Consider the following 8,437-nt stretch of genomic DNA (forward strand, 5'->3'; position numbering starts at 1 on the left):
TCTTTGAGATTTTGATCCCTTGGTAGGAAAGGAGTAAGAATCTTGCATTTTCATGGCAAAACAAGGCTAAATTGATCATATTCAATGACCAAGCATCAAGGAGAGACAAGACTAGAAGGCCTTTGTACATAGCATAGTAGAAGAGCATTGTTGAGAAAAGGATCCTTGAGTCCCCAAGGAAATCCCCAAGGAATCCATGAAGAAAAGGGAAGAAAAAGAAGAAGAAAAGCTGCTGAACTACAATCCGAACGGATTGTAGAGAATCCGTCCGTCCTCCCCAGTCCGAGCGTCCTCACCAGGAATCCGCTCGGATTCCCCATGCCCAGTCCGAGCGTCTTGTTCCTCGATCCGCTCGGATCGTCCACCCAGATCCGGCCGTCCCGACTCCCAGCCGCACGGATCACAACACAGCACAGTTTCGTTCTTCAAGCTACGAAATGGAGAAGCCCTTCTCTCGGACAATCCCGGAGGCTCCTTGCTCAACTTAAAAAGTGTAATTACTAGTTTAGCCCTTAGTTAACCCTAATGCATCCTCCCTAATTTTCACTATAAATACCCCATTAGTCTAATTAGAGGAGCATGTTCTTCTTATCAATAATTAGAGTAGTTAATATCAATCAAATCTCTCTTCAATATTGTAATCAAATATTAATCAAGTTTTAATCCAAGTTTTAGTTCTTTAATCTCTCTCTAGTTATTCATTTATTTTGGGTAATTAGAAGATTATTGGGTTTATTGGGAGATTGACAACCTTCCATCAATCATCAAGTTCTTCTATTATTCTTGCTTTATTATTGGAATCATTAGTAGGTATAATCTCTTAATCCCTTTTTAATTATTGCTAATTACTTTCATTTATTCATCATGTTTCATTATGTTAGTATGATTGACAACCTTTCTAGCATGATCAATATGATAATGAGTGAGTAGTCTCTTAGCTAGGGTTTAATGGGTGATTAGGGAAACCAACATGGGGAATGATTCATGCTTAAATTAATATGCTTTCATATCTTATTTGCTTGCTTGTTTTGATCTTAATACATGCACATGTTATATTTGATGAAATGCTAAGCCTATGAATCCTTGCATTTACTATCATCTTCTATCCTTTCAACTTGACTTGTAAGACATAACCCAACTCGAGTCTTGTTAGACCATGCATGTGTTAAGTAGGGAAGATTAAGTCGACTTGTAGGTGTTGTACATTCTAATCGATTCGGCTCGGGACCCAAACTTTCCTAGGATTGTAAGATATAACCCAACTCAATCCATCACAACAATAATTGCTTGCTTATAATTTGAGAACATGTTTGTATGATCATATCCCATGATTCCCCTATGAACCCATGACACCCTAGTGCTTTTAATCAATTGTTTACACCCTTGTTTCATTTACCTTGTTAGTTTATTTTCATTGCTATTTTAGTTTAGTGACCTTCTACATCAACCCAATTTGTGACACCCCTAGACACCACTAGTTACAATAGAATCTTCATTTCAATACCCGTCCCTTGGGATCCGACCTTTACTTGCCTCTTTACTAATTGTAGAGTTGTTTGTGAAGTATAAATTGTGTTTTGTATCGACCATTGACCAACGACCACATATGCTTAATTGTGAACACCAAATGGCATCGATCAAAAATGGCGCCGTTGCCGGGGACGGTGTTTAATTGATTTAAGATTTCTTTTATTGTTTTTAGTTGTGTCTTTTTCACCTTGGGGAAGTAAAACTCCTCAAGGTTTGTTCTAATTGTTTTCTAGTTGTTTGATATTTTGCATGTCTAGAAGGTTACAAAGAGATTTGTTACCTTTTGACCGTGAAATCGAAAGAACCTTGACGAATAATAGGAGACTTGTTAGGAGGAATTTGGGAGGTGTTGGTGAAGTTGTTCAACCCACTAGTGAGTTTGTCAATCCTTTCGCAATAGAAGGAGAAGAGAACCCATTAAACAATACCACACAAAATCCACCTACAATGCCTAAATTCTCGTCACACTCTATACCCACCGAGGAGGATCTACCAAATGGTACTCCTACCCCACAACATCTTACCGGAAACTTTATTGCCAAGTCCGCCTTCATCCAACTAGTTGAGAGGAGCCAATTCTGGGGAATGCCTAGTGAGGACCCTCATTCTCATATGGAAACATTTTGTGATTATTGTGAAGCTATCTCTCAAACGGGCGTGACTCAAGACCAAATAAGATGGGTCTTATTTCCTTTTTCGTTAATCGGCACCGCAAAGCAATGGTTGAAGAGCCTTGATAAGACCACCCTTGGAATAGATTCTTGGAAGAAGCTAGCTCTAGCTTTCTACAAAAAATTCTACCCACCGGAGAAGACCAATATGCTAAGAGCTCAAATTACGGGTTTTAAGCAAAGGGATGAAGAGTCTTTATATGAAGCTTGGGAGCGGTTCAAAGGTATTTGTCGCTCATGTCCTCACCATGGACTTAGCGAATGGTTTTTAGTGCAACAATTTTGGAATGGTTTATATGAAGATTCAAGGAACATTCTCAATATGGGATCAAATGGAATGTTCACCGAAGTTGATGACAATCAAACATGGAACAAGATTGAGGAAATGGCGGTCCATAATTCGCAATATAGTAGGCCTCGCAAGGCTACTAGAGGAGGAAAGTATGAAGTGGACACCGTTACTCAATTGGGTGCTCAACTTAGTGCTCACATTGACACAATCAACTTGAAGTTTGAACAAGCTAGGGCTAGACTTGAGGAAAGCTCAAAATCATCAAAGCATCATGTCAATGCCATGACGGCATCCTCATCAATCCCAAGCGGGATATGTGAGAATTGTGGAACCTTGGGTCATGACTCAAGTGAATGTAGGGGAACAACCGAACAAGTCAATGCTTTCCAAGCTTACAAAAGTGGCACCCCTTATTCAAATTTTTACAATGAAAACACCAAGTTCCACCCAAATCTCTCATACAAGAGCCAAAATGTCCAAAACCCTCAAACTACATACACTCCACCACCCATGAGAAATCAAAATCAAAGACCCTTTTTCAATCAAAACCAAGGCTACCAAAACCAAAATCCATACAATCACCACAATGACCAAAGTTTTGATGTCCAAAAAGCGGTCATTCAAATGCAAAAAAATCAACAAGAATTCTTCACCCAAATGCAAAAGGATAGCCAAGCGAAGGATACCACCATCAACAACATTCTAGCTCACACCAAGATGTTGGAAACACAATTGGCCCAACTAGCATCTTCAAGCTCATCAAGACAAAAGGGGCAATTACCACCTCAAGGTAATCCCCCTAGACATGAAACGGTTAGTGCCATTCACTTGAGAAGTGGTACAAGATATGAAGCACCGAAAAAGCAAGATGAGGATGAAGTTGTGAGAGCTAGTGAGAATGAAGTTGTGGTGGAAAGTCCCAAGGAAGGGGAATCATCAAAAGAAGAAAGTTCAAAGAAAAAAGAAGACAAAACCAAAGAAAAGGAGCCCATTGTGATTAGACTTCCTTTTCCAAGTCGTCAAGCCAAGCCCAAATTTGATGATCAACTTGGAAAGTTCATGGAAATTGTGAAGAACTTAGAAGTCTCAATTCCTTTCACGGAATTAATCAATCACGTTCCGGCCTATGCAAAGTATATGAAAGATATCCTCACAAAGAAGAAGTCAATCCGGAAACTTGAGACTATCGCCTTCACTAAGGTGAGTAGTGCAATTCTTCAAGGGAGTTCACCTCCAAAGTTAAAAGATCCGGGAAGCTTTTCAATACCGTGTACCATCGGCGACACAACAATCAACAAAGCCTTATGTGATCTAGGGGCTAGTGTGAGTGTCATGCCGTACTCGGTAAGTAAAAGGTTGGGAATGGGAGAGCTCAAATGTACCAACATCACTCTTCAAATGGCCGATAGATCGACGAAGACACCGCTAGGGATATGGGAAGATGTCCCCGTGCGAATTGGGAAGTTTTTCATCCCGGTGGACTTTGTCATTGTTGATATGGAGGAAGATTCCAACATTCCAATCATCTTAGGAAGACCTTTCCTACACACCGCGGGTGCGGTAATTGATGTGAAACATGGAGAGCTCACTCTAGAAGTGGGAGATGAAAGCATAACTTTTAATCTTGACAAGACCATGAGAGCTCCTCGTTTGCATGAGCCATGTTTCATGATTGATCATTATAGCCGAAAAGATGAAAAGAAGAAATCGGAACTCCAATGGAAGAAGAAAGTTGAAGATGCTCCATTCAAAGAGCAAGTGAATTGTGAAAAGGAGAGCTTGCAAAGCTCATCAAAATCAACCAAGGAAGAAGAAGATGGCCTCATTGGCCAAGAAAAGAAATTGGGAGAGTTGTCTCCATCCAAGCAAGAGATTTTCAATGATCAACTCAATGAAGTTTGTGGTCTTTGGGACGACGAATTTGAAGGGATCTTTAATCCCTACATTGGGCATGCCATCGATCATGATCAACAACAAGGGCCACGGTCTATTGAGGACCTCTACCACAACAATGAACAAGCTTTTAATTACTTCTTCGAGGTGTTGAGCAACATCAACAACACCTTGAACATGCCCCCTTGACATCTCATCAAGAATGAGAGTTTGGTGGAGTCCTCCCTAAACCACCACTTGTAAATATTTCTAACTCCCTAACTTACACTTTAATTTTTGTATTGCATTTTTGTCATTTTTGGATTTTATTTACTTTGATCAAAATAATTGTCATGAAAAGAGAGAAGTGAGGGAGGGACTAATGATTTTAATTGATGTGTAGTGCTTTACCTTAGTGTGGGGATGGCAATTGCCTAGGCTATTCATGCCTTAGTAGTGCCCCGCAATGAAGAACACAAGATTTGAAAGAAAGAAAGAATGATAAGGGAATGCGTTGGTGCACGGATGGAATCAATCCGTGTACACAAGGACCAATCCGAGCGGATTCCCGACAATCCGCCCGTCTGCAGTGGATCCGAGCGTCCTGCCGAGAAGACGCCCGTCTTGGGCAATGAAAACGCAAATTCTTGTCGATGAAGAATCCGAGCGGATTTCGAAAAGACGCCGTCTCTCGAATCCGTCCGTCTTGTGATCAATCCGCCCGTCTTGCAAACAAGAAAAACAAAGAAAATTCTCTGGATAAGAATCCGTCCGTCCTGTGCGAAATCCGCCCGTCTCATCCAAAAAGAATCCGAGCGGATTCTCCGAATCCGCCCGTCTCTAGGCGGGATTTTTGAAAATTTGAAGTCAAGAATCCGAGCGGATTGCGCCTAATCCGCACGGATTGTCCCCGCACCGAAAATGTCGAGTTCTTTAAATACCCACCCCACCTTCATTCATTCATTCATTCACTCATAAACACTACCCATAACATCAAAACCCTCATACTCTCCATCTCAAAAACAAAAACCCTCAACAAAACTCACCAAAATCAAATCAAACCATCTTTCAAATAACAAATCAATCACTCCATCTTCATTAACAATCAAAACCAAGCACAAAATCTTCACCTTTGAATTGATTTTTGTTCTCATAAAGGCAAAGCCTTTCACCTTCAAAATCAATTTGGGCATTCTACAAATTGAAGATTTTTGATCTTTTTCTTGGTTAGCTCATCAAATGGCAAGAACAAAGGGAGCAACAAAAGCAAAAGCAAAGGCACCAAAGACTACAACTCTTTCTCAAAGGCAAAAAGCTCTACAAATGAAGAAAGCTTTGGCAATGGTGGTATCAACACCAAGCTTGGAAGTGCAACCACCTCAACAAATTTCTATGGAAGCATCACCCTCTACTCCGGTAATTAATCAACTCTTGCATTACCCGGAGGTAACATTCATTTCCGATTCTCATAGAAATACATTTGTCAAGTTTGCCATGAAACAAATTCAATCCACCAAATTCATTTGTCAAGATGCTTTAGAGAAGTTGGGTATTCTTGAACAAACAAGAGTCTTTTTCAATGCCATGGGTTTAAAGAAATTGTTTGAAATGAAGGAAGTAACATACCCCTCCCTTGTCTTGGAATTCTTAAGTTCTTTAAAAGTGACAAAAGTTGAGAATAGGGAAAATATTGAGTTCCGTCTAGCTAACACTAGTAGACGCATTACCTTTCCTAATTGGGTAAAATATTGGGTCTTAGCGATGAACATAAATTCTATAAGCAATATGGGAAGTATGATCCCGAGCCTCTTTGGGAGGCAATCTCCGGGAGGAAATTTGAAGATTTTAAAGCTTGTCGTGCTCTTTTGGTCCATCATCCGGGCATAAGAATATGGCACAAGGTTGTGGGAAATACCATAATTGCTAGGAAAGACACCAATCATTTTACGGGACTCGATTTTATCCTCCTTGAATCAACTTTGAATATTGGAAGAATTCACACCAAGCCTTACAATTCTTTGAGGCTATTGGTTGATAGATGGCTCCATGTAGATAGTGGGAAGAAGGGTCAAACCGTAATTGTTAATAGCGGCCTTGTCACGGTCCTAGCTAAGCACTTTGATCCTAATTTCAATAAGGATAGCAAGTACAAGGCTAAGGATGGTGGCCATCTTATTGATATGTCCACCTTGATTAACAAGTTTAAGTGGGTTGCTCACAATCCCCTTGATACCAAGTATGGGTGGCTTACAAGTGAGGCTCGATCATTCACTCTACCCGCAAAGATTTGCCGTCTTAGTGTCCACCGGACCAACTATTTACTCCCCCTATCCACGGAAGCCGAGTACATCATTCAACAACAAAAGGGTGATCATGAAACTCCCTCCTCTTCCATTGTTATACCACCTTACCCCTATGATTATGAAGAGTTCAAACCGCAAGGAGTTGAAATTGGAAAAGATTATGTCACTCTTCTAATGCAAGCCATGCACAAGCAAGCTTATGAAGATCGGAAGAATGCTTATTTGGCTCAATATCCTCCCCTCCTACATCTAGCTAGGCAAGGACTCCTTGATCCATCTTGTCCTTTGCCTAGTTGGGCGGATAGAGAAGCCTTATTTCCGGGTGCATCTAGGGACGTGGTGGAAGGCAATGAGGTTGTTGGAAATGATGAGGAATTTGATGATAACATTGAGGAAGAAGCAAGTGGAGATGAAGAAAGAGATGGTGAAGATAATGATGAGGAAGATGGTGATGAGGAAAGCAAAGAAGAAAGTGCCAAGGAAAGTGGCAATATGACCACTTCTCATGAGGGAAGTGATGACGATAGTAGCATGATGGAAGACTAGCCTTGGAGATTCCTACTCTCCCACGGTTTGTCTATATCTCTTTGTATTTTATTTCATTTTGATCATTGTTGGTTTAGTCCTAGCAACATCAAAGGACTCCCACCTCGGTTCCTTTGAGGTGTTCTTTATTGTTCCCACTTTTGTAAAATCCAAAATGACAATCTAGTCTCATGCATAGCATAGCATGTGCATAAACTCCCCCATGCTTTGACATTAGCAATAGTGTCTTACTTGGTTTGGGGAAGTTAATGCATACGCAACGGGAGGTAATTTAAATTATCCTCTCCGTCATAACAAAAATCATGCATCATGTAGTATAGTTTAGTGTAGAATTGCACTTAGTATAGAAAATCATGCATCATCCTTGCATAATTTCCATCATTTTGGCCATTGAGGACAATGCCCATATTAGTGTGGGGATGGGAATTCTAACACTTAACTTTTATTCAAAAACCATAAAAATTTAAAAATTGAAAAACCAAAAACAAGTTCATTTCCCTTGTATATATTGTTTTGTATATATTGTGTTTGTTCATCCTTGTTCACTTTGATTGACTACGCCACATCCGAGACATGAGGATATTGAAGACCGCATGGTATGATCTTTCCAATCTCCTTTTTCCTCTTTATGTTAATGACTATGTGGCTTCATTTTGATTGATGCGGTATAACAATGTGAACTTAGGATTGCATCTAGTTTATATGGCATACTAGTTGGTAGAATCATTTGCATTAGGATGTATAAATGTTAGTTGCATCATGGCATGTAGTTTGCATGTTAGAAAATTTTGCGAAACCGTCTACTTGGGAAGCTTGACAAGTGTATATAGGCCCTAGTAGATGCTTTTTATTCTTAAGACTTTGCTTGTTAGAATATTTGTAAAACACCCTAGGATGTGTCATGCTAGTATCCTTTGACCCATGGATTAAGGCCAAGTCAAGAGTACCTTGTGGTGTGATAACTCCTTGGCTACCGTTTATTCCAAGGTGACCCTTGAAACCATGCATACTTCTATCATTCATCCATGTTCTACCATACATTTTGTCACCAAAGGGAATGGGCACAAAAAGAAATCAATTTGAGTTCAATGAAATGAAAAGTGAAAGAAAGTTTGCAAAAATGCATCAAAAGAAAAGAGGAGCAAAAATAGAACTCCTAAAGCTTCAAATACAAGGCACCCTCGTTACTAATTGGGGTGACTTTGAAAATGTTCAAAAAGAAA

The 8,437-nt window shown here is 40.0% G+C and overlaps 1 non-coding gene across 1 annotated transcript; it reads right to left on the minus strand.

Annotated features, from left to right (window-relative positions):
- Window positions 1–2,349: 2,349 nt before the first annotated feature.
- On the minus strand, window positions 2,350–2,456 carry LOC141625069 (small nucleolar RNA R71). The gene has a single exon (XR_012534871.1). It is a non-coding gene; the product is annotated as a small nucleolar RNA R71 (small nucleolar RNA).
- Window positions 2,457–8,437: the final 5,981 nt, after the last annotated feature.

The sequence above is a fragment of the Silene latifolia genome, chromosome 1 (assembly GCF_048544455.1).
Source record: "Silene latifolia isolate original U9 population chromosome 1, ASM4854445v1, whole genome shotgun sequence".
NCBI lineage: Eukaryota > Viridiplantae > Streptophyta > Magnoliopsida > Caryophyllales > Caryophyllaceae > Silene > Silene latifolia.